A 25271-nucleotide genomic window follows, 5' to 3' on the forward strand; every position below is an offset into this window, starting at 1 on the left:
ACAGAGCCAGCTGCTTCAAGGAGGAGGCTGAGTTCTAGTCCCAGGGCACAAACTTCCAGGGCCAAGGGAATTCCGATTTGGGTATGTGGAGGAGGCACAGCTGGGGCTGAAAACTCTAGAGTGGGAGGAAAGGAAGGAGAAAGAGGGAGGGAGGCCAGAGAGCCACATCCTTGATCCCTGGTCTGTTTTGGCAGTTCCAGACTTAGTGCCCTGGGTCTCTGTGTGACTCTGGGTCTCCCTCTCTCTAATGTCCGGATCTTGGCATCCCTGTTTCTCTCTTCTGGATCTTGGGCTCTGAGACTAATCATATGACTCTAGGTCACCACCACTCCAGCCTACTTGACTCTCTGTGTCCCCCTCCAAGTCTGTCTCTGCCTCCATGTCTGCCTCTGTCTCCATGTCCTTCCTTGTCCTTGCCAGGTGGGAGGAGGGGGCCCAGTGCTCAGGGAGCAGGTGTCGGCTCACTCAGGCAGCAGGGAGTGAAGCTGAGGAGGGCACAGAGCCAGCAGCCCCTGGACACATAGCCACACTCCAGGACACGTACTCAGGGTGCTCACAGGAAAGCACAATGACATACATGGAGAGATGGGTTCTCAGGGACATTCACAGGACATACACACAGGTACACAATTCAACACACAGCTGCAACCCCAAACACACAAGGATTCCTGACACCGAGGGTCACATGCAACTACCAAAGGAATCACACACACAGACAAATACTTATCCAGGCATGTACACATACACAGTCACAGGCATACCCGGAGCATTTTTCCAGAGGGAAACCCAGGGCCATGGGCACACACATCGACACAAACATACACACACCTTCAGGGACATACAGACACACAGGCACAAAGATGGCAGACACAATCATACACTCTAACACAGATATACAAAGGCACAGGCACACTCAGTTACACCGTGGCAGTCACACTCAGAGTCAGTACGTTCAGGAATAAGGAGGCAAATGAGCACAGGCAAACACCCTCAAGGACAATCAGAGACAGGGGCACAACAGGCACGCTGGGGACACACCCAGGCACAGGCAGAACATCCTCAGGTACACCCCCCCCGGGGGGGGCTCACTCTGGAGCACCTGGGGACACGCCCACAGGAGGAGGGAGCTGGAGCCCGGGGAGGGCGGCCCAGCGCACCTGGCGCCCACGGCTCGCCCGCAGGCGCCCCGAGTGTGCGTGCCTGTGCGTGCGTGCCCGCCCGTGCGCGCCGCCACCTGTGGGAGGAAAGGTGCGCGCTGGGCCCGGGGCTGCCCGGCCGGCGCGGCGCGGGGGGAGCGGTTGCCATGGCGAGCAGAGCGGGGCAGCATACTAATGGAGCGGCTACAGGCGCTGCCCCCTGCCTGCCTTGCGCCCTCCTCCCACGCCTTCCTCCTCAGGCTCCTCCCGGATCGCCACGACCAGCGACTCGGCCCACGCACCCCACTCACAGGGCCAGAGTCCCCCGCCAGGGACCTGGGGCAGTCGGGAGGCCCGGGGCTGCGGGACCCCCAGAGGTGGCCCAGGCCGGGTGAAAGCCGGCGGCGCGGGATGACGGCCTAGGGGGATTCGGGGGCTGCCTGGCCTGGACGCGGGCACCAAATGGGCTGGGTAGCTGGGAGCTCAGGTGCTGCCTTGGAAATGAGGGTAGTTATCCAGGGAGCCAAATAAAGGGAGAACTTAACCCTTTTATTGTTAGAGGGCCCTCCAGCTAGTCTTCCCCAGGCCTGGCTGAGGAGTGGGAGGGACTTGACCAATCGCTAATACAGTCTACGCCACTCACTCTCCATCTGCTTCCAGCATCTCTCCAGTTCTGGCTTGACCTGTGGGGTTGGGAGACCATCAGTTACCATCACGTCAGTTCTGCCCTAGTCTGACTGGTGAGGTGGGGGTTTGGAGGAGTGTGCTGAAGACTGAGGGGAGGGGGCAGTGGCACTGGAAGGGTTACATCTTCCTATACCTTGATCCCAGTCCCAGAACCCCCCTTTTAAGCAGCCTTGACCCCCTACCCTCTCAGCCCCACTGTTTTAATTGGCTCAGAGGGGCGTGGTGGTATCCTGGGGTCGGGGGAGACAGCAGAGGGTTTGCAGGTAGAGGCAGTGGGAGGGGGAGTCTAAGAGGGGGGAGCCAGGCAGTTGCCTAGCAACCCCACAGCTGTCTGTTGACCTAGAAGAAGCTGCGCTGTCTTGACACAGCTGGTGTTTACATGTAACCGAGGCTCTGGCTTACCGCTTGCTTGGAGGAAAGCTGAGGCAGTGCCCTGGTGGCAGCCTGGCCCTGGCCCCCGGCTGTGGTGGGCTCTGTGTCTGCCTGCCTGCCCTCTGCTTCAGCTCCCACCTCAAGTCCAACGGGAGAGTGGGAGGGCAGATCTCAGAGCTGGAGGCTTTGAGGCTGGAGAAAGTTGATGTACACACACACACACACACACACAACCTGAGGCCTTCAACACAGAAATGGTGGAAGACTATGACAGGGCTGGGGGGCAGGGGTGCCCAGTCTGCGCACAGATTTCAACCCACACAGACAACTCCAACACTCACTGGGACACATGGACACACAGACCCACAAAATCAAACTGACACAGGCACACACACAGGCACAGAGATGCCCATTGACATAATGACATCCAGGCAGATACACACAAACACACAGAAATGCAGTAATCAAGTGATTGAAACCCCAACATGCAGACACACCCACAGACCTCTTGATACAGGGGACAAAAAGGCATTGACCATCTGATAGAAACACACACTCCAACAGGCTGACACACTGAAACCCCCACGTGGTAACACCAGCAGCTCTCACACTAGCACAGTTCATTCCAACTAGAGTTTGCAGGTCTGCATGATGAAAGGAGGAAACCCAGACTCACATATGGAGTTACCCACATGCACACAGAGAAACACATAACTCCCCAAATTTTTATTGATTGCCCACAATGCTCAAGGCAGGCAGTTGCTGACACCACTGACATAAGCAAAGACACACCCAGGAGCCCAATATGTGAAGAGACACAGGTCCCTGAAGGACCACGGGCCCTGACATGTCCCACCCGCACCCACACAAATACCCGTAGCATAAACACATGCCAGCCTAGGGTGTGGGCAGAGCTGAGACTCCTCCCTGCCCACAAGCCCTGAGTAGCAGCAGATGTGCCTTGGAGTCAGAGGGCCCTAGTGGCCCCAGGACCAGCTCCAAATGAACTCATACAGCCTGGCCTACACTCCTGACCCTCAGTGCTAGGGAAGAAACAACACCAGCTCTTTCCCTGGGAGCCCTCGCAGTGAGAGGAAAGGTACAGCTCATCCCCAGGAGCCCCCGATCTGAAGCTCTGTCCTCCTGAGTGCCTTCCTGGACTGCCAGAGGAGGCCCTATCCTGCCCAGATGACCCCTGGTCTGATGGAGGCCATATCTCCCTCCCAGGCAGTTCTGGACACCACAGGCAGACACATATACACACATACCAGCATGTGGCCGCTCCTGGGGGGTTCTGGAGGGCTTCCTGACAGAGGTGAGCCTGGGGCCTGGTCTTGGAGCCCAAGAGGAAGGGGGGAGGTGTGTGCTGAGGAGGGCCTCCTTATCTTACCCCACACTCCGCCCCTCACCCAGCAGTTCCTCCTCCCTCCAGGGCCCAAGGGGCCTGCTGGGGCCCCACAGCCCCATCAGCCCAAGCAGTGAGCCGGAGGAGAGCGGATATTTTTAGCTTCTCTGCCACTGACATTTCGCAGCAGGCGACCTGGGGTGAAGCTGAGTGAGTGCTGAAGGCTGGGAGAAGCCGACAGCGCCTTCCCACCCCCCTGCACATGCACACACAAATGTGCACGCACACAGCTACATCCCCCAACACTCCCAGTGCTCACCTAAGGGTCACAGCTTCAGGCGTACAGTTAAGTGCGATGGATTTAGACACACACACACACCTGTGCACACACTCGGTTCATGTGCCATTTATACCCGAAACCTCACACCCCTGGACACACAATGTATCCATTCACACACACAGATACATGCACACACAGTCCAGACATGTAACACACTTCCCACACCTAGCCAAGCAGGAGTGGACTCCATCATTCATTCAAGAAATATGATTCAGTGCCTACTGTGTGTTGGGCACAGTTCCAAACACTAAGGGTTTGGTGAGCAAAATAGACAAAAATTCCAGCCCTCATAGAGTTTACATTCTGGTAGGGAAAGTTTGCCCATGAAGAAAAAAATAAATAAACCAAGTATTGCTTCAAGAACCACACATTTAACCCAATCCACCAAAATATACAACCGCACATGTGAACAGCTCCCTGACATTCACTGCCCCACAAATACACACATCTGCACATACCAGAGTCAAGAATCAGACAACTCCACTATGTACCTCAAAACAATCACATATGTGTACAAAGCTGCACACATATGCAGTTCTACATGTAAATACTTATGCAATTCAAACACAGGAGTCACACACACAGATCCAGCCCCCCACACACAGTGCATAGCTATATAGTTTACTTACCTGCATACATGGAATACAGCCTTCACAACGGCGTATAGTGCACACAACCCCACCACACACACACACACACTCACACTCACACACATAGGCACACAACTATTCCCTCAGGGTAAAATTTCTCTCCCTGAGTATCACAGACACACACTTTTCCACAATCCTTCCCCCACCCAGTGAAACCCAAGCCTGTTTGCCATACGTTCACAGGTGTACACACAGAGTCCTGTCACACTCACAACTTTACATACACACCCAACTCCCATGCTCCAAAGAGGCCACCCACCCTAAGTCAATTCATACTCAGGTTCACGCCCACACCACCCCCGCAGTTCTTTTCTCACAAGGTGAGCGTGGTCACCTCTGACCACACATGCAGCCAGAATGCTGCTGCCCCCAGGGTTTGGGGGTTGAGTCCAGGCCTTAGAGAAACCCTGGAGTCCCCATCCCAGCGAGGGGCAGGACTCCCTCTGAGCTCAAGTTCACCCCTGGTGCCCAGGCTAGAGGTGGAGCCAAAGGAGAGTCTCTGCTTCTCAGATCCACCCCCATCCCCTCCCAGCTTTGCTCTCCTCCCCTCCTCCCTCTCTTCTTGAGTTCCTTTCCTTCCATTTCTCCATCTCCCCATCCCACCCCCACCTCCCCAGTAGCCCTTTGCCCAAAACCAAACTCTCTTCTTCTCTCCCAGGTTCTTCTGTCCTTGAGTGTGTTGGAGCCCTTGTGATAAACAGACTAACAAGCAGACAGACATCACTTGGGACCAGAAAAAAGACAAAAGCAAGAGGTCCTTGTCATATCCTGAAGAAGTGGGAGGGGGACAGGATAGGATAGGACGGGCCAGCGTGCACTGCAGACACAGCTAGGGGAAGAAGCAGCCCTGGGTTCTAGTCCTGACTCTGCTGTGGTACCCTGGACCAGGTGCTGCCCCTCTCTAGGTCTCTCTTTTGCTTCTAACAAAGAGAGAGTTGTAGTTCGTGATGTCTGAGGCAATGAGATTCTCAAAGACACTGCAGCAGTTGTATAAACAGGGAAGGAGTTTGATTAGAGTAATAAGAGCCCCCTCCTCAGAGGCTTTCCCCCTGCCTCCTCCCCCTCCCAGGCCTGAGCTCTAGTCAGGATTAAAGCACCAGAGGCCAACAGCACCCCCTGCCCCCAACACATATAAACACACGTGCTTCCCCAAGCCTTAGCTATGTCTTCTGCCCTCTCTGGACCTTAGGCGTCCAGGCTTGTGTATTTAGGGGCTCACATTCAGTCTCTGTGCTGGTGAGACAGTCTCTGTGTGCACTGTCTGTCTGTCTGTCCGGCTGCCAGCAGCCTTCAGGCGCCAGGAGGGGAGGCAGCAGTCGGGGCAGTGGGGGCGGGGAAGGAGGTAGCGTTGACAAGTTCCAATGTCTGGCTTTCCCTCCTAGAAACCCCGAGCTGGGGCTGGCCCCCCCTTCCCTTCCTGTCTCTCTCGCTCAAGCACGTCCCTTCTAAGAGCCCCTCTCTGCAGACACCCCCAGTGGAACCAAGCCCAGATTTGCTGCCAAGAAGGCCGACATTTCTTAGACTTGCCACGTTAAAGGGGCCTGCACAGGCACGCACTCAAATCCCCCCTCCATGTCCTCCTCCTCTGCACATTCAGACGACCCAAACACACAAAGACACGGGTGGACACAGCGGCCACCTGTGCACACAGGAGGTAGCACATGGAGCGCAATCTGACCCCAGGCTCACAGACAAGTACAAACACAGCCATGTCCTCCCCCACAACCCTCGACTTCCTACACTCAGCTTATCACAGACTCAGAAGCACGCAGTTTCCAGCACACGGTGCTCACAGACACGCACAAACACAGTCACACACAGGGCCTTGCCGAGCAGAGAAACAAGTGCAAACCCGTAGCATATTGTCTTCCTGCCCAGCACAGCCACCACCATCACCACCATGACTGCTGCCCTGTGCGGATGCAACCCCAGGAACACAACCCCGCCTGTTGTCTGTACACACAGCCGAGCACCAACAGTCACACACAGTGATCCCCTGCATCGCCAGAGATCAGCACACTTACAAAGTCTGCCGGGCACAGAGACACCCTGCGCCCATGTCCTGGACATTTGGACCAGTCCACACTGTTCCACAGTGTCTTCCTGGGCACCCGCCTAAAATCCCAGCTGCAGGCAGTGCTCCGCCGTGCACGCACAATCACTGTCCCTTGGGTACACACAGATGAGCCCAAACTCACAGTTACGGCGTTATCCTCTTGTACACAATTGCAAATTCACAGGGGCCCCACGCACCCAGACATGAGGTAAGTGCACAAACTCAGACACAGATGCTGAGCCTTTTGTGCACACAAGGATTTCTTGTCACTAACAGTCGTCTTCCATGTGCACACACTGCTAGACGCAGCATCTCTCTGAACACAGACATGTGTTCAAACTCAGGACACACAGCTTTCCCTTGTGCTTACACAAACACGCAGTGGCCCCCGGGTTTGCACAAATCAGCACAAACTCACACACACAGCATCACCTGCGCACCCAGGCAAACACAGACTCACAAATCACCCCCAGCATGCTCCGCCCTGCATGCGTCAGGGTGCACGCGGGCAGATTCAGCTATCCGAACCTTACACACAGACACTCCAGCCCCAAGCCCCCAGCCCCAGTCTCCTGCCTCCCTTTCTTGGCTGGTAAGGGTGGGAAAGGGCTAAGAAGGTCGGGGGCTGGCTCAGCCCTTGTTCCCTCCCTCCGCCGGCTGGCTCGCTCTCTCCTGTCTGGCAGCGTCAGCCAGCCCAGCCCGGGCTCCTGCAGCCCTGGCTGTTCTGGGCAAACTCTCTGCGGGTTGGTCTCGGCTGATGCCGCAGCAGCAGCGGCAGCAGCAGCAGCAGGGGCGAGAAGGCTGCGGGCGGCTGCCAACGTGGCAGACGGCGGGCAGGGAGGCAGGAAGGAAGCTGGGCCCGTTCTGCGCCCACTCACTGGGGGAGACAAAACCAAGGGGGCTGGATGAGCAAACGAGGCAGCTGGGCAGGGGGACTTCGTGCCCAGCCTGGGCTCTGGGCCCACGTTGGCCCCAGACTCACTGGGTGACCTTGGGGAACTTGCTACCCCCGCCTCTGGTACTGTTTCCTCCTCCTTCAGCAACTGAACAGTCTAATCTGGACGCTCCTTCCAGCTTCCAAACTTTGTATCCAGTTCGGCGTGGAGAACTCATGGGAGGGCAACGTGGGTTCACCCTGTGACCTCGGGCTAGCCCCTTCCCCTTTCAGAGACTCAGCTTTTCAGTTCAACAGTTAAAAATTCCTCACTTCTGTATGGCTGTCTCCATTAACAAAATGTTTTCATTGTACAAAGGTAGCACCATTTTACAGATAAGAAAACTAAGGTTCATAGAGTTCAAATGATGCACCCAAAGTTGCCCAGCCAGTGAGTGTGGCAGAGCTGAGACAGCAGCTCAAGGCTTCTCGTTTAGTCTCTAGAATCAGTGCTGCCTCCTTCATCTTCCAGTCATCCCACGTTCCCGCTGGTATCCTGGCTGCCCCTTTGAGGCTCCCCCACACCCCTCCCGGCCCTGGGCCCCCCAGAGCCACCTGGTTCTACCCTGGGGAGTCAGGGTGCAAAGGCCAGATGGGCCTCCCACCAGCATTCCAGCTGCCACTGGGAACACAGCTGTCAGCAGAGCCAAGAGAGCCAAAAGCCACCTCCCAAGCAGGCCCACATAATTGGTACATTGTCAACTCAAAAACAGAGCTGCTGTGGGATCTTGGGAAAGCCACAGTTCTCTCTGGGCCTTGGTTTCTTCATCTGACTGCGGTGGATTAGACCAGACAATTTCCAAGGGCCCTCTCAGCTTGGAATGTTGCCTAGGGATTGACCAAGAAGAAACACGGCTGGGGGAGGCAGCTGTCGGAAGGTCCCGGTTGGCACGAGTGTGTGCAGGTATCTGGCCTCTGCCTCACCTGTTTGCTGGGGTCACTTCTGGGCCTTCTCAGAGGTCCCACTCAGGGAGTATTCGCAGGATGTCTGGATGGAGAGACAGATGGAAAAACAAAGGTATGAAGGAGAGAGGGAAAGGAGGCCCTTAAGCACTGCTCTAGGGGCTTAGCACTCTCTGCAGAAGAAGAAGGACAAAGGACAGAGGGCGGGAGGCTCTCTCCCACCCACCTCCTTTATTGAACAAACCCCTCCTGACACTCGCTCTGCCCCGCCCTGGAGGGCAGTCTGTGGGGAGGACAAATGTGGGACAGACGGTTACTGGAGGGCAGTGGATGCTGAGGGAACAGCCCTGGGGACAATGGAGGAGACACCCAGCTCATCTGCGCGGGTGAAGAAGGGCCTCTGGGAGGAGGAGTCACAGGTACCGGGCTCAGGCTCCTAGGATAAGTCAGAGTCCGCGGGGAGAAATGTGCACGTTCGAATGTGTGTCCATGTGGGTGCAGTTAGTGTCCCATTTCATAGATGGGGAGATCAATGCTCTGAGGTAGAGAGCCAGGCCTTACATCCTGACTGTGAAGCCAGCGTTTTTTGTGCTATGCCACGCCACCTCCCATAGGAATGAATTGCTAATGGTGGCATTTCAGATTTCAGATGTAGTGACAGCAAACTAGGGAAGAGGTTCTGGACAGATGGTTCCCAATCGGGTCCCTGCCTCAGGCTAGCAGAGCAGAGGTTTGTCAGGGCAGGCGAAGTGCCCTCCCCTCCATTCCTCTCGTGTGTGGGATGCAGGCAGGTCCCCCCCACACAGTCTCCTCACCATCCCCCTCCAGCCCTTTGGCCCTGCCTGGGTGACCTGCATGAGCTCAGCTTCCCAGCAGCCCTGCGGAGGAGTCAGCCAGGGCAGAGGCTGCCTCTGCCCTCTCACTGCTTGGCAGTGCCAAGGGAGGTGGGGCCACGGAGGGGTGGGGGAGCCTCGCAACCACCAGACTTCCAGTTCTGTCCCCCAACATAGGGGCCCCTGGGGTTTGCTGCAGAAGCCCAGGCTGCGACAGTTGGTGCAGGGCTGGGGCACGCTGGTCAGGCCCGTCCCCATTGCTGCAGCCTTGTTGAGCTGCCATTAACAAGTGGCCGGAGGTTGCCGTGTCTCCATGGAGACCAGACAGTCAGTGCGGCTCCGGGGTGAGGGCCGTGATTAGTGAGTGTCAGCTTTGCCAGCCCTGCTCTTCCCACCGCCCCGCCGCTGGGCTCTGAGACAACAGGCTTGCCTGGGGTGTGGAGAAGGATAGGGAGGGGCTCCGGGCCCCCACAGGCTGGGGGGCTTCCAAGCCTGGCCCCAGGTACTGCCTTTGTCTCCCCCAGTGGCTCCTCCATTCCCCCGTGCCTCCCTCCCCAATCTGTCTTCAACATAACCCCCAGGCTGAGCTTTCTAAAACACAACCTGAATCCTGACACTGCCTCCCTTAAGAACTTTCCATGGCTCCTCATTCCCTTGAGTCTAAGAGTCAAATTCTCTATCATGGCATTCAAGGCCTTCATTCCTTCCTTCCTTCACTTATTTGTACCAAAAAAATCTTGTTTTGAGCACCTACTGTGTTTCAGGGATCCTGCCAGGGATACGTGGTCAATAAAACAAGCAAAAGCCCTGCCTTAGTGGAACTTCCCGTCTATTGAGAAAGACACACGATAAACAAAACAGAAATCAATAGACATATGATGATAGTCATGATGAGGCCTGGGAAGCAAATGGAGAGGGTATGACGGTGGAGAGTAATTTGTAGGGGGCCAGCCTACCTAGGGTGGTCAGCGTGGCCTCTCTGAGGAGGCAACATTTTGACAGAGTCACAGACATTGACAGTCACCAGTGGGGAGACAGGGAGGAAGGGCATTCCAGAGAACAGCCCGCACCAGGGCCCCACCTCCGCCCCCATCCATGTTTCCTATCTTGGTTAAAGGCACCAGGGCTCTCGGAGGGAGAAACCTCTGAGTTATCACCAACTCTCTTTTCCCCCTGTGCTCTCCTCTCATCAATCATGTGTCCTGTCAATTCTCTCACTGGCTTCTCTCTCCTCACCGCACTGCAGACCCCATCATTTTCACTTAGACTATCACACCTGCCCCCTAACAGGCTTGTCCCTTCACCCACTGGTTCAGTCATTCCTCCGATTGTGGGTGGAGCGCCCCCTAGGCGCTGGGCACTCTGCTGGGCCCTGTCAGTGGAGCCATGAGCAGGACCACACAGACCATGTCCTCGTCCAGAGTCCAGTCCAGGGAAGTCCACAAATACGGAGTGGGAATAGGAGGACCTGATCTAGACCTGGAGTGCCAAGAAGAGCTTTCAGGAGAAAGCACGGCCAACCTGAGACCTGAGGGAGGACAAGGAATTAGGCGGCAAAGGGAAGGGGAAGGTGTCCCAGGCAGAGGAAAGAGCACGTGGGCAGGTGGGTAGTAAGAGAGGTCACAGCCCAATTCGCAGGCCGGTGGGGAGCCCCCTGGGGACTTTAACCCACGGGAGCATGCGCTCAGATCCACTCCACGACATCCAGTCTCTCCCCTTCCGGTTCACTCTCCACACTACAGTTAGAATCATCTTCCTAAAATAGGCACAATCATGTCCCTTCCCAGCTTTTAGAGTCCTGATCTGTCCCCAGTCCTTTAAAGTCCAAACTCGGCAGCCAGGCACTCAAGGCCCTTGAAACCGCCTTTCCAGCCTCATTTCCTATCACTCCTCCCAGCTGACTCTGCTCAGCCACACCCAAACAGGTCATATCCTCCCGCGCCTCTGGCCCTTTGTCCCTGCAGTACGTCCTCCTGGAATGCCCTCCCCCACTTATCCAGGTGAACTCTTCATCCTTCAAGACCCAATATAGATATCCCCTCCTCCAAGAAGCCTCTCCTGACCCCAGTTCCCCAATAAGAATAGGTTTCTCCCCTATGCCCTCATTACGCTTCACTAAAGATGGCTAATACTCACTGGATATTTCTTTCTATGTGCTAGCCTTTTATATAAACATTCCATGTTCATGCTATTATTTAATACTCATGGCTGTCTTATAAAGAAGTATGTTATCATCGTCCCCATTTCATACATAGGAAACTGAGGCTCAGAAAGGTTAAGTGACTGGCCCAATTTCTGAAGAGAATGAGACAGAGCTGGGACTCAAACCCCGGCAGTTGGTTGCCACAGCTCATGTGCTTAAACCCTCATCCACCTCATCCTATAGTAAGGTTTTCTAGCTGTGTATCTGCCTCTCCTACCAGACCAGCAGCACTTGGAGGGCAAGTCCAAGTCTGATTCATCCAGGGTCCCCAGGGTCCAGCATATGGCTCCACATATGGGAGGGGTGTGCAAATGGGTGTAGAGTGAAAAAATAACTTTAGCTAGAACGCTACTAGATGGCCATGAGCTGGGCTCACAGGCAGGTTTCTGAGGGTAAATTAAACCTCTCTGTCCTGAGTGGACCTGGTCATCATCCTGGACCTCATCACGCCCAGCCCAGCATCTGGCTCCTGGTCCAGCTCCAACAGGGTCTGCTGGTGACCTTGGGATTCCTATGCCCTGGCTAACAGCCTCTTTGCAATCAGACAGATCCAGCTTTGAATCTCAGCTGTGCCCTTAGATAATAGCTGTGTAACCACCAAGCAAGTGACTTTACCTCTCTGAGCCTCAGTTTCTTCATCTTCAAAATGGGCTCAGTAGTGCCTGCTTTTCAGTGTTGTGAAGATAATGGATGGCAGTCATTCTAACAATTTCCCAAGTGTCTGCTATGTGCTGTACTCGGCTTTGTCAGTTATTCTTAATTAGTTTGGTCCTTAGACTCAGGCAACCAGTGAGGCAGGAACCCCCACATTTTAAAGGGCCCACACTAGGCCTCCTCTGCTGGGTCCTTCCTCTTGGAGGGAGGAGTCAGAGAGGTCAAGAGGCCATGCCCACCTAGAGCCCATCTCCACACCTTTCTAGACCATCTCTGGGTACCTGACCATAAACTTCCTTGAGCTACTTCCAGAGCCTAAATGGTCATTGCCGGGTCCAAACCCCACTGCCAGGATTGATTCCTAGGCCTGAGGGGTGGCCAAGGGGCAGCTGTTTTCTGGGGATGGGTGAATAGAGCTTGAACATGCTGATGGTGAGGTAGGGAGGAGGTGGGAGAGAAAGGTCTCTGGTGTACTCTTATTAGGGGCCAGCCTGTCCTTACTGACCTTCACAAATGCCCTGAAAGGCAGGAATTATTAGCACCGTGTTAGAGATAAAGAAGCTGAGGCTCAGACTAGAGGAGTGACTCCAAAGCCTGTTCGTTTTGCAGTCTCTGAGGTGGCAGCACTTTATGTCTAAATGCATTACATCTATAATCTCATTTAATCCTCACAACAACCCAATGTTATTAAGTCATATTATCATCCCACTTTAGAGATGAGGAAGCTGAGGCACAGAAGGGTTAAGGGATTTGCTCAAGGTCACATAGCTCATAAGTGGCAGAGCTGGGAGTTGAACCTTGGCAGTCAAGCTCTGAACTCTGCTGTCTATTACCATTTGCATAATTACAACTCACTTCCTTCCTTGGTTACCAACCACTCTGCCTCAGTCATCTGTCTGAGGAATGGGATTCAGCAAAGATGTTCTGAGTGCCCCCTGGTTGTAAAGCCAAGAAGAGGCAGAAAATGTGATCCATGCTAAAGGGAGGGCCCTGTGGAAGGAACTGGGGGAGGGGGATGCGGCTTGACTCTGCTCCTCACCCTCTGTCCTGCCGCCCCAGGAGAGCCGGGCAGGGCCCTGGGGGCTGCTAAGAGTGGGGATCCTCTAGCTGAGCTCACAACTATGCCCTCCTCCCAGCCTGTGGCCTGAGAAGATGGCGCCCTCCCAGGACCAAGGCAGAGGCAGCAGCCCCCCTTCCCCTTCAAGGCTCAGCTGTGGGGCGGCTGCCCAAGCTCCCGCCTCTCCTACTCCCTGGCCAAGTTGCTGCTCTGTGGTCACCTGGACCCAATTTCCTCCTTCCTGCCTCCTCCCATCTCTGGGCTGCCCTGCCAATTTCCAAAGGCTTCTCCCCCAGGAAGCCATCTCTGTCTTCCCCCACCCCCACCCCCAGGTCTCCTACCCCTACTTGGAACACTCCAGCTCCTCTCTCTTCAGCCCCACACGTAGAGAATCACTTGGACCATCAATCCATTTTCCACTTGGTTCCTGGCTGAACATTGGGTCCCCCTGGCCAGACTGTGAGTTCCCTCTGCTAGGGTGGTTATCACATCCTGTGCTTTCCTCTCCCTCCACGGTGCCTGGCAGGGAGGAGCCCAGAGCCAGAGTTGCCCGTGCTCCGAAACTGAAACCTGGTGTTCAGAAGCCTGGAGACAGCATCACTCTTTGTCGAGCTTTTGAGGTCAACCTATGCCTCATTTTAAGTGAAGAAACCCAGGAGGTCCAGGGAGGAGAAGAGACTTGCCCAAGGTCACCCAGAGGTGAGGGCAGGACTCAAACCCAGGTCTTCTGACTCTCAGGTTCTGGCTCCTGATGCTCTACATGGATCAAGTTTCTAATCCTCCCAGGCCCTCATTTTCAGGCAGGAAACCAAAATAATTCCTGATAATGTATTGATAGAACCTGGGGGGGGTTAATTCTGCCTCAAATGTCACATCTGAAAAAGCCTCAAAGGGGTTATTATCCAATCTCCCTCCATCCCACCCTCCCCCATTTCCTAAACAAGCAAACTGAGACCCAGGAAGCAGAGGGACCTCCTTAAGGTCACACTGAGCTGGAGCAAGAGCTGTTAGAGTCCATGTCAAGTTCTCTGGAGGAGAATCACCAACTAATTCATTCATTCAATGAAGTTTTTTTTTTTATTTTTGGAGAGATTAATAATACCAGGCTCTGAGCTGAGAATCTAAGGATTAAAAAAAGACAGCCAGGACTAGAAGGGACATGAGGGGGCTCCTGGGTACAGAAATATTTTGTGTCATAATGGTCTACATCTTGATCTGGGTATCAGATACATAGTGTGTTCAGTTTGTGAAAATTCATCAAGCTGTTTTTGATATGTATGGTTTTTCTGAGTGTATATTGCAGTAACAAGTTTTTTAAGAAGACAGTCACAAGTATTGAGTTCAGAGAGCTACAGTATACTAGAGGAGATGAGATGTTAAACAACAAATTACACAAATAATTGTTTAATTACAATTATGGCAAGTGCTACAAGAAAGTAGAGGGTGCTATGGGCTGTGGAGTGGGAGGAACTGACCTAGTCTGGGAGCAGTCAAGGAAGGCTTCTCAAGGGAGGTGAGAGATAAACTGAACTGTAAAGAATGAGTGGGAATGAGTCTCAACCCCTAGCTGACAATGCATAGAAATTAATCCAAGATGAATCATGGACCTAAAGTGAAAGCTGACACTATAAACTTATAGAATACAGATGGGAGAATCTTCATGATCTTGGGATAGGCAAAGATTTCTTAGGCATCGAAAGTACTAAACATGAAACAAAATCACCAGGGGATAGGGAAAAGCACTCAAGACAGAGAAAACAGTATGCGTGAAGGCCCAGAGGAAAGAAGGGGCAAGGTGTGCTGGGAGAACTGAGAAAAGGCCAGAAGAGGCGGCAGCAGGGGGAGAGGGAAGTGAAAGTCCAACAGGAGGCAGGGGCCAGACCTCCCAGGGCTTTAGGGGTTGGATTAGGAGTTGGGACTTTATCCTGAGGGTACCGGGCAGTGAGAGAAGGGCTTTAAGTAGGGGGAGTGGCAGAAGCAGCAAGTGAAGCAACAGCTGGGGATAATGTGACCTTCACTTGGGTTTGCAAAGAGTATTACCTTCTTTGATGTGCCCAGGATTGCAAGGGGTTACCGACACAAAAAGAAGAAAAGGAAACACTCCCCTTTCTCCCTGCTCAGCAACCAGACAAGGCCAGGTGTGGACTCTACTTCCTTGCAGATCAAGATGGAGTTTTACAACCTGAAAAGTCACTTAATCCAGGTGCCAGGATGAGGCGGGGCCTGGCAGGCGGGGACTTGGGTTGTGAGGCCCTGTCCTGCCAGGCCCCGCCCTGGTCTGAGAGCAGCTGGAGTCTGCCAGCTCCCACTCACGCCCAGCAACTATTATAGCCCCACCTCACCCCTGCTCAGCACCTGGACCTCCTCACCTCCTCTCCCTTCTCTCCCTCCCTTAAAGGACTGAAGAGTCCCGGCCAGGAAGAAAGAGCCCAGAGGTCAGGGGTTTCTTCCACTCATTCCCATTCCCACGTATACCAATGTACCCCGCACCAAAGCTGGAGTGGGACTCAGGCAACCAGGTCCCAGTCCAGCCATCTCACCACTCAGCTCTCCTCACTGCAAGGTGCTCAAGAAAGGCACTGAAAGTAGTGCCTCCACTCAATTCCACTGACACCTTTCGAGTACCTGCTGCATGCCAGGCACTGTGCTAGAGTCAAGAAGGTATTGTTCCTGCTCCCTGGGAACTCTTGGGGTCATGGGGGAAAGAGTGCAACAACCATATTACATGTGCTTTATAGAGGTGCAAAGTGCAAGCGAGTCTGCAAAGTGAGAATGATTTCACTTGGGGAACAGAGTGTGACTATCAAGAAAAATTTCCTCCAAGAGGTGACATTTGAGCTAGGTCATAAAGAATAGTAAGGCTGACAGTAAGAAGTGCTCTTTGTAGCAGAGAAAAGTATAAGAATTATAGGAACTATTGGGAGTGTCAGGGGGTATGCTCAGCACCTTATGTATTCATTTAATCCTTACACCAATTCTATGAAGAGCTATCATAATTATGCCCATTTTCCCATATGTGGCAACTGAGGCTTAGAGAAGGAAACTGATTTATTTACAAACTCGCACAGCTAGTAAATGGCAAAAGCCAGGCTTGAACCCAGGTCTGTCTGCTTCCATGCTCTTAACATCTACTATATAGAGTAGCTTGGGCAAAGGACATGTGGAGGAGTGGGGCAGGAGGTGAGACTGGACGGGTGGAGGCAGGGGTTGGGTGGTAGAAGCCCTGGTGAGGAGTGTGGGCTTTATCCAGAAAGCAATGCGGAGCCATGGAAGGTTCATTAGTGAGGGAGGGGGTAAAGAGGGATGGCACCCACAATTAGCTTTGTTTTCAGAGGCCCACTTTGAAGGAGGAGAAATTAGAGACAGAGACACCCGTGTAAGACATGCTACAAAAATCCAAGAAAAAGATGGGGGTTGAGGGATGGAGAAGAGGGGGTGCACTGAGAGAGAGACATCAAGCAGAACCTGGGGACTGAATGGCTCTGGCAGATGAAGTGGAAGGAGGAATCAAAGATGACGTCCCAAGTTTTTGGCCTATGTGTTTCAGAAAGAAGCCTAATAATTGTTCTTTAGTACTATATTGGGTACCCCCTCCCCCCACCACGGCTTGGCTCCACACATAGCACCTGCAAAACTCACTCCTGGAAGGCACTTTAGTCTTCTCCAAATACTCCTGTGTATTCATCACCTGTTTGTGTCCTCATTTACCCAACATAAATGGAGCACTGACTGTATGCCAGATGTTCTGGGAGCTGGGATAGCCAGGGAACAAGCTGAACCTGCCTTATTAGTGGCATACTGATTCTAGTCTGGGGTCTGGATTTGAATCCTGATTCTGCACCTTCTTTGTGCTAAGTTCTGGCTCAGCCTCCAACTTGCTGTGACTTCAGGTAAGTTACTGAATCTCTCATTGTCTCAGCTACCACATCTGTAAGATGGGAACACTAACAGTACCTACAACAGGGACTAACTGGGTTAATACCTGGAAAGTCTCTGGCACTGGGTCAGCATTTTGTGTCAGCTATTATTATTCTAGAGTTCACATCTGAGTGGGGAGATAGATCCAATTACACAATTAATTATTTAATTACAACAGTGATAAATACGTTGAAGGAGCAGCATGGTCTGAAGGTGAGGGAGGGCTCCCCAGAGCAAGGGATGGTCCCGCTGAGCTGAGCTGAGCTGAGGGAGCTGGGGCTAGCCAGGTGAAGTGGGAGGGAGGGAGGGGCATTGGAGGCAGGAGGGTCTCTGTGTAGGCCAACCCTCAGGCAGAAGAGATGCTGAGAGGTCTGTATTTCTGTACTTTAACTCCTTGGAATCTCAAAATGGTGCTGAGAAGTCAGTCAGGCAGAGACTGCCCCCATTTTCCAGAAAGGGCACTAAGGCCCAGAGAGGAACAGCAATTGAGCTGGTCAGTGACAGAGCCTCCTGGTCAATGTTCTGCCCCCACTGATCCAGGGGGCTGGAGGGGACAGGCTGAGAAGAGGCCTTTGTCCCTGTGCCTGCTGGGGTGGGAGCAGCAGGAGCTGAGGCCGCAGCTGGCCACCAGCAGCTGTGGCGGCCAGAGCTGCATTCCTTCGCCTGCCAGCAGAGCAAGTCCAGGCTCATGGCAGGGGCTGGGAATGTTCTTTTTGTCTTTAAAAAAAAAAAAGCACTTTAATCAACATTAAGTTGTGACTTCAAACAGACCCAGCTCCCAACTGTCCTCCCTAACCCTGGGTCTCTCCAACTCCCCAGGGTAAGCCCCCAGGCAGCCAAGTTTCTGGGAAAGGGAATGAGGCTGGGACTTGGGAGTCCAGAGACTTTGTGGGGAGTCCTGGCTCAGCCTCTAACTTGCTGTGTGACCTCGGGCAGGTCACCAGCCCTCTCTGAGCCTGAGTGTCCTCTGTAAAACAGGGAAGGGAGGACTGGATGACATCAGGTGGGGGGGGGCCCAGCAGCCGGCTTCAGCCAGCTGCAGCAGCTTTGTTGCCCTTCAAGTTTGAGGCACTGGGGCCTCGGGGGTCCGGAAGCTGGGGACAGGCAGCCTTTCATCTCTGCTGGCCCAGGGTCGCTGCAGGTTGGCAGGCCCCACATCCCGAGATCGCGTTTCAGGCTGAAAGGGGCCTTCCTGTGACCTCAGCCGGCCAGCCCTGCCCCTGCCCCCCTCCCCACCATTCTCACCAGAGGGAAGCAGGCCACATCCCGCCCAAGGTCACTGGCCAGCAAGTGGCTGTCCTTCGGCCTGCCCTTCCCTCCCACCCAAGCCAGCCCCCACCGACCTCCCACTGTAAAGCCTCAGGTCTCCTGGGCCATTAGGAATCTGCCAAGCGAGGCGTGGTCTTTTTCCTCTCTCTTGTTTCTTGGCTTGTTTTCCCGGTTCTCCAACAGCCGCCTCCTGCAAAAGCCTCCGGGTGCGTGTACAGGAACATTTTCCTTTAAAAAAAAAAAAGAGAGAGAAAGAAAGAGAGAGAAATGCAGCCAGTTTGGGTAAAAAAGCAACCAACTCCTTAATCCTTCCCTGTAACCTCTGGCTCCTCAGCAGGGTTGGCTCCAGCCGCTGGGAAGGAAGGCCCTGCTGGGGTGAGAGGCCTGGGCTTGTTTCCCGCCCGCCCCCTCCTCACCCGCCTCTGTTCTCCTTCAGGGTTTGGTCTGACTTCTAGAGCCAGGAGGAGACAAGCTGCAGAGCTCAGCAGGGCTAAGAAAGCATGGGGGCCGGGGCCTCTGCCCCTCCGCCCACTTGGCCACCTTCTAGGGAGGTTACAGGATCAGGATTTTTCACCCCTAACCCATTGCCTCTCCTCCCATTTTCATTTCTTTATTCTTCTATCTTAGGAATCCTTGGTCTCTCCAATGCAAGGACCTTGCAAGTTCCCTGAGCGCCATCTCCCATCTCACTGCCTCATTGTCCAGCACAGGGTTTGGCTTTCTATTTGTGAAAGCCATCCACTTTCACACTCCAAGCCTCTATCCACTGAGGCCCCTCTGTAGCGGGGGCACTCAATGTCTTGCCACGTCTTGCTCCGTCTGGGGAACTTTTAATTATCTGTTGCAGCCCTAGCACCTGGGTCAGTGCTTGAAACCTAGTTGGCACGTGGTGTCTCTTGAATGAATGAATTCAAAGCATAAAAAGGTCTCTAGCGATATTCAGAGTGATCTTGCAAAAGAGACATTTGGTTATGTCACATCCTGGTTAAAGCCCTTCCATGCCTCCCTAGCACCCTTGGAATCCAGTTTAAAACTCCATCCCTACCTCTTCCCATTTGGTAGCTCTCATTGAAGGATTTCCTTTTTACCCCCAACATGCCATCTTTTCTCTTGCCTCTGGGCCTTTGGACCTTTGTGAAATTCCCCCTGCCTGCCACACCCTCCTCCACCTCTCTGGCTGACTCCCTCTGGCCTGTCACTCTGTCAGATTACCCAGTGAGCAGAGCAAACATGTATTTAGGGCACCAGCAAGGCAGGGGGCACTAAAAACATTACTTTTAAGAAATAATTTGATGTTTGATAATTGTAAAAAAACCATTGAAATAGGGTTCATGGGAAAAATTAGAAGTTTATTGGAGTTCCTTACTCTTATTTTATAGTTAGTTTTGTTTTTTTGTTGAATTTACACATGGGCTGGAGTGGTAGTAGGTAACATAATCTGGCTCTGATCTTAAAATCTCAGCCTAGACTTCAACTACTCCTCCACTGACCCCTCGACAGGTTCAGGTCTTTTTGTTGTTGTTGTTGTTAGTCCCAAAGTCCCTTTGGATTTTTCTTTAATATTGCCATTTTTGCTTTGCTTATTGCTTTCCATCCCCTGACACCAAGTCTGTAAGCTCCTTGAGGTCCCAGTTAATATCTCTCCACCTCTATATCTGTAGCACCCAGTAGGAGACCTGGCATACAACTGACTCCAGCATGTTACTCTCTTGCCTTTATTTCTTCAGTCACCTTTGCAGGGTCTGTCCTGTACATCATAGTCTATATATTCACTTTATAACTCCATCTGAGGAATGCCTACTCACCCTTCAAGACCCCATTCAAATGACCCCTCTTCTGTAAGCCTGCCCTAATCCTCCAGTTAAGTTCTATGCTTCTCTGAGCTCACAGTTTCTGCTGCAATTGGTATTTCCTTCTTTTACTGTTATTTTTATGTATTTATCTTCCCCTTCACCAGCTTGTGAGCCACTCGAGGGCAGAGACTGGGTGGATTGATCCCTGGATCCCCAGTGCCCAGCCATAAGCCTGGCCAGAGCCATCAACAATAGATGCTCCTTAAATGAATAGACTGGAAGATGTCACAGAGGAGGGAAAATTCTAGCAGGATTTTGAAGGTGGGAGGAAAGAAAATAACATGTACTTACTGAGGGCATAGAGTTAGTACAGAGAAAAGCAAATAAGCGTGCCAACTGTCACTGAGAGCACCATAGTGTTAGAAATAAGCCATGCCTCTTACTGGCTGTGTGGCCTTGGGCAAGTTATAGACTCTCTCTGTGCCTCAGTGTTCTCATCTGTAAAATGGAGCTAGTAATCGTAGCCAGGAAGTGAACAGGCTAATATACACAAGGTACTGAGAGCTGTGCCAGGCACACCCAGGCACTGTGGTGTTTGCTGTCATTGTTATTGTCTCCATTGCTGAGACCTTTGGTTGTGCCAGGCACTTTCACCTGGGATCTCACTTAGTCCTCACGGCAGCCTGAGAAACAGGGATCCTTGTGTCCTTTTACAAAGAAATGAGGTGTAAGCAGGCCAAACATCTTGCTAAGGCCACTCTCTGGGTAAGTGGCAGGAATGGGATTTGAACTCAAGTCTTTCTGGCCTGCCGCCCACCCGTGTTCCTTGACTGTGTGACACCTGCCGGCAGGAGGAGGGGGAGGAAGAGAAGATGGCACAGTGGGAAGGCAGGGAGGCTTCACTGAGCTGGGGCCTCCGGAGCAGAGCGGCAGGCGTTTTTCTAGAGCTTTCATTTCCGTCTGCCTCTTCAGAGCAGGTGAAAAACCCCACAGAGGGCCCTTCACGGAGTCCTCCCCCTTTTCCTCCCCCTCCCAGCGCTTGCCTCATCCCCCACGCTGGGAGGGGGGAGGTCAGGCCTGCAGCGTGGGGGATGCAGGAAAGGGGAGTGAGGAGGTGGGGGAGCATCATTCCAGATCCTTTCCCTCCAGCACTCTACTCCCCCTCTTCCCCATCAAAGTCGCTCTGGGAGGAGAGAGCATTCCAGGTGGAAGGAATGGCAAATGCAAAGGCTGTGGATTCAGGATGTGGAGGCGGGGAAAGCCTGCAGCTTGGCTGGAACCGAGGTTGGGGGGGGCCCCCTGGGATTGCTCAGTGGAGAAGAACTTGTTTGACGAGAGGGAGAGGGGGAGAGAGAGATATGCAGTGGACCCAGCAAGAGCTGAGGATGCCAGAGAAAGAGCAGTGGCTGGAGACCATTCTGGCTCTGAGCACAGTGCTGTCCACCCACTGGCCCTCAGACAGAGGTGCTGTGGAGGGGGTCAGGGTGATTCTCCTTGGTCCCTCTGCTTTAAATCCCTAGATTCCCTTTGCAGACTGTGTTTTGCCAGCTCTGTAGCAGGCATTGGCTCACTTTTTTTTTACACATTCTTTCATTGTGCTTTCTCTCCGGCTCTACAAGATCAGTATTATTCACTCCATTTTATAGATGAGAAAACTGAGGCTCAGACTTGACCAAGGTCACACAGCCATAAAAGCAGGTCTAGGACTCGAATTCAGGACTGTTTCCAGAGATGACAATTTGCCTGCTGAATGCTATGCTGGCTTCGGCTGCTTTCCTGGAGTGCTTGCTGTCCCCATAGCAACAAGGAGAGGAAGCCTTGTGCTGATGGCACTTTATAGTTCATACAGGACTTGTTTTCTCTGCTCCTCACAACAGCCCCATGGCAAAGCTACTGTCATCCCTATTTCAGAGGTAATGAAACTGAGGCTCAGAGAGAGGGTGTGACTTGGCTAAGACAGAACCATTAAGTGGTAAAGTTGGGACTCGGACCCAGTTCTAGTGACTCTAAATGTCTTTTTGCTTTCCCTTGCAGAGGAAGAAGTTCTGTTCCCTGATTTTATCAGCCTCAGAGAACAGGCAGGGGTTATTTTTTAGAACTGGTGAGAAAGGAATGTGGCTTGGCCTTCGAAATCTGGGACTTATGGGCAGTGAATTATTTCATTGCTCCAGGTGATAACTCTGTTGGGTAGAAGAGGGAGGGCTTGCCTCTCAGGAGCAGCAAGCCCTCTCAAGTTCTGAGATTGGGTTTAAATTCCAGTCGTGCTGCTTTCTGACTGGCTGGCCTTGGGCAAGTCACTTAACCTCTCTGTGCTTCCTTTATCTCATTTGTAAAATAATGACAATAATAGGACCTGATTTATAGGACTGCTATGAGGATTTATGAATTAATGCATGTAAAGCATGGCTGGCACATAATAAATGCTCACTGTGAGTGCTTTTTAATATTACTATTAAGATGCCCAGTACAACTCCCTCTGAAAGCAACTTGTCTATCTCTATTGCCTAAAGGAGAAACTAAGGCTCCTGTTGCCAGACAACTTTCAAGCAAAACCCCAGAATCTCATCTAGTACAGATAGTAACTGCTAGTATCAATAATAATAATAATCATCAGTTAACATTCAACAACGGCTACTATGTGCCAATCACTGTGCTGCTTCGCCTCTACTATCTCATTTAATCTTCACAGCTCTGAGAAATAGAAGCAATTATGATCCCCATTCTACATATAAGGAAACTGAGGCTCAGAGAGGTGAAGTCACCTGCCCAAGGTCATATTGCTAGGAAGTGGTACAGTTGTGATTGGAAACCAGGCTTGCCCGGCTCGGAAGTCTTCTACAATTAAGGCCAGAGAACAATTGGCCCAGTGCACAGACGCTTGCATCAGCTCTCTCCCAAAGGCATCTGCTGGATCTGCTGCCTCAGGCTCACCGCCCTCCACGCAGCGATGACCAAGCATCATTTATGGAGTGGCTTCTATGTGCCAGAACGTTTTGTACAAATTGCTACATTAAATCCTCGCCCCTCACCTTATGCCCTTCTATCAGCATCCCCATTTCTCAGAAGAGTGGCTGAGGCACAGAGAGGTGTGGTGACTGCTCAAGGTCACACAGTCCAAAGTGAGATGGCAGAGCCAAGATTCAAACCCAGGTAGGTAGGCCTCAAAACTTGCATTCTTTCAGGGACTATCAGAAAAGAACAGAGACTCTTGGAGAACAGACCCACTTTCAAAGCCAAGTTCTTTCTCCTGTACCACCTTATTTGTTTGGTCCTGAGCATGAGCTCCATGCTCCCCACCTCCCCAATGCCACTATACCGTTGGCCTAGACCTTCTATACCCTCTCCCTTGGCCTGCAACACTTCTCCCAACCACCAGCTGCTTAGTTAACTCCCATTCATCAACTACCTCTTCAGGAAACCTCCTCTGACCCACCCTATCCCCTGACATTCACTCTCAAACACATTGTACTTTGCCCTCTTGTTCCTATCACAGTTTCTAACTGTATTTTGATCAACAACTTGCTTCCTCACCAAACTGTAAGCTCCATGAGGGTCTGAGTTTGTTTCACTCATCATTGTAGCTGCACCACTGGCAGGCTGCCCTACACCTGCTCCAGTGTAGGGTAATTTTTTATTGAGTGGATGAAACCATGAATGAATAAATAGCTATCAGGCACTTGACACACATGACTCATTAATTTCACAGCTAACTCATTGAATCCTCACAACTGCTCTATTGTCCCCATTTTAGAGAGGCTGTAGGTGAGGCTGAGAGCTAGAAAGTGATGAAGCCTGGATTCATTCATAGGTCAGTTTGTCCCCAAAGTCATTGACCTCTGCACAACACCTCCCTGCACCCAGCGGCCACAGTCAGGATTTAAATAGTCATTGGTTGTCAGACCATGCGTCCCAATTTGAGCCTGGAGGTCACTGACTCAGCGGGCACTGGGGCCTTGCCGGCACCACCCACTTGGTGGTTTTCTGCCCTTCTAAAGTCTTAGGCGATTCCCCCTCCCACTCCCTTTTTGGCTTCCTTCCTTTCCAGAGAGGGAAAAGGACTAGAAATTACAGCCAAAGCAGCTCTTCTGAGAAAAACAATCCTGCAGTGAAAAGAGCCCTGTTCTTAAGAGCAGAGACCTGGACTTAAGTCCTGACTTGGAAACTGCCCCTCTCTCTGAGCTTCTGTGTCTTCATTTGGGATTCTGTCTGAGTTGCTGACCCACCTGTCATCCTTCCTGATTCCTAGGACTCCAGAAACAGCTCGGGTGCACTCTTAGGATCACTTTTCCCCAGGAACCTTGGTGATTAACAATAGCTGGGCGCGGGGAGGGGGCCGGGGCGGGGCTGTGTCTAAGTCAATGGTGACCATTGAGATGGGGGACTAACCTGGCACCCTCAAGACCCTCCCTGCAGCGCTAATGGGTCAGAGGAGAGAAGTCTTTCTCAGGGGACACCCGGCCCAGAAGGGAGAAATACAGGAATGGAAGTCAATTCCCTGGGTAAGTCATGGAATTTTCAGTTTTCTCTTCTGCAAAATAAGGACAATACCTGCCTTGCAGAGTTGCTCTAGAGAACGAATTGTGGTATCTTTGCTAACCTGTGAATTTGTCACATTGATATCCAGACTGCAACTTTTATAATCGACAAGACACACGTATACCCACTCATGCATGAATCCTTAACAAACGCTCCAGGACACCGGACTGACATGATTGTTCCTATTTCGCAGAAGGACAAACTGAGACCCAGGTAAGTTTAGGGAGTTGTCTGAAGTTGCAGAGTGAGGTGGTGGCTGAACCACTGTCCAACTCACCTGACCTTACTTTCAGAACCAGCTCCCACTCCCAGGATCCCGGGCCCCGCCCCGACGGATCCCTTAGCGGCGGACAGGAACCTGTGACTCACTCTCCCGACCCTTCTTTCTGCCCAGCCTGAGACCCGGACGGAAGGGACAAAACTATCTGCAGCTTGAGGGGTGTCCACAGAAAGTTCATGGGCTTAGCCCCTTCTTTCTACCAAACATACTGGTTCTTTGAACTCTAAAAAAAAGGATTTGTCTCTTAATAAACTTTGTACGAGTTTTTACACGTTCCTAGATGGGGTTTTCCTACTTTGAATTTA

At 52.5% G+C, this 25271-nt stretch overlaps 1 protein-coding gene and 2 long non-coding RNA genes across 4 annotated transcripts in view; 1 reads left to right on the plus strand and 2 right to left on the minus strand.

Annotated features, from left to right (window-relative positions):
* Window positions 1–1664: 1664 nt before the first annotated feature.
* On the minus strand, window positions 1665–3016 carry LOC140700749 (uncharacterized). Its single transcript, XR_012079368.1, has 2 exons — window positions 2006–3016; window positions 1665–1819 (listed from the first exon to the last, which is right to left on the minus strand). It is a non-coding gene; the product is annotated as an uncharacterized lncRNA (long non-coding RNA).
* Window positions 3017–8283: 5267 nt separating this feature from the next.
* Window positions 8284–25271, plus strand: part of WASF2 (WASP family member 2) — a 77591-nt gene continuing 60603 nt past the window's right edge. The window contains exons 1-2 of one of the 2 annotated variants that reach the window (XM_072975003.1): window positions 8284–8424; window positions 24775–24899. The gene's annotated coding sequence lies outside the window, so the exon portion shown is untranslated. Of the gene's footprint in view, window positions 8425–24532; window positions 24650–24774; window positions 24900–25271 lie in introns of those variants that run through there. The other variant, XM_072975002.1, reaches the window with a different exon arrangement.
* LOC107033636 (uncharacterized) lies at window positions 14225–25117 on the minus strand. The gene is made up of 3 exons (XR_001459143.3): window positions 24964–25117; window positions 18432–18585; window positions 14225–17805 (listed from the first exon to the last, which is right to left on the minus strand). It is a non-coding gene; the product is annotated as an uncharacterized lncRNA (long non-coding RNA).

Source organism: Vicugna pacos, chromosome 13 (genome assembly GCF_048564905.1).
Source record: "Vicugna pacos chromosome 13, VicPac4, whole genome shotgun sequence".
NCBI lineage: Eukaryota > Metazoa > Chordata > Mammalia > Artiodactyla > Camelidae > Vicugna > Vicugna pacos.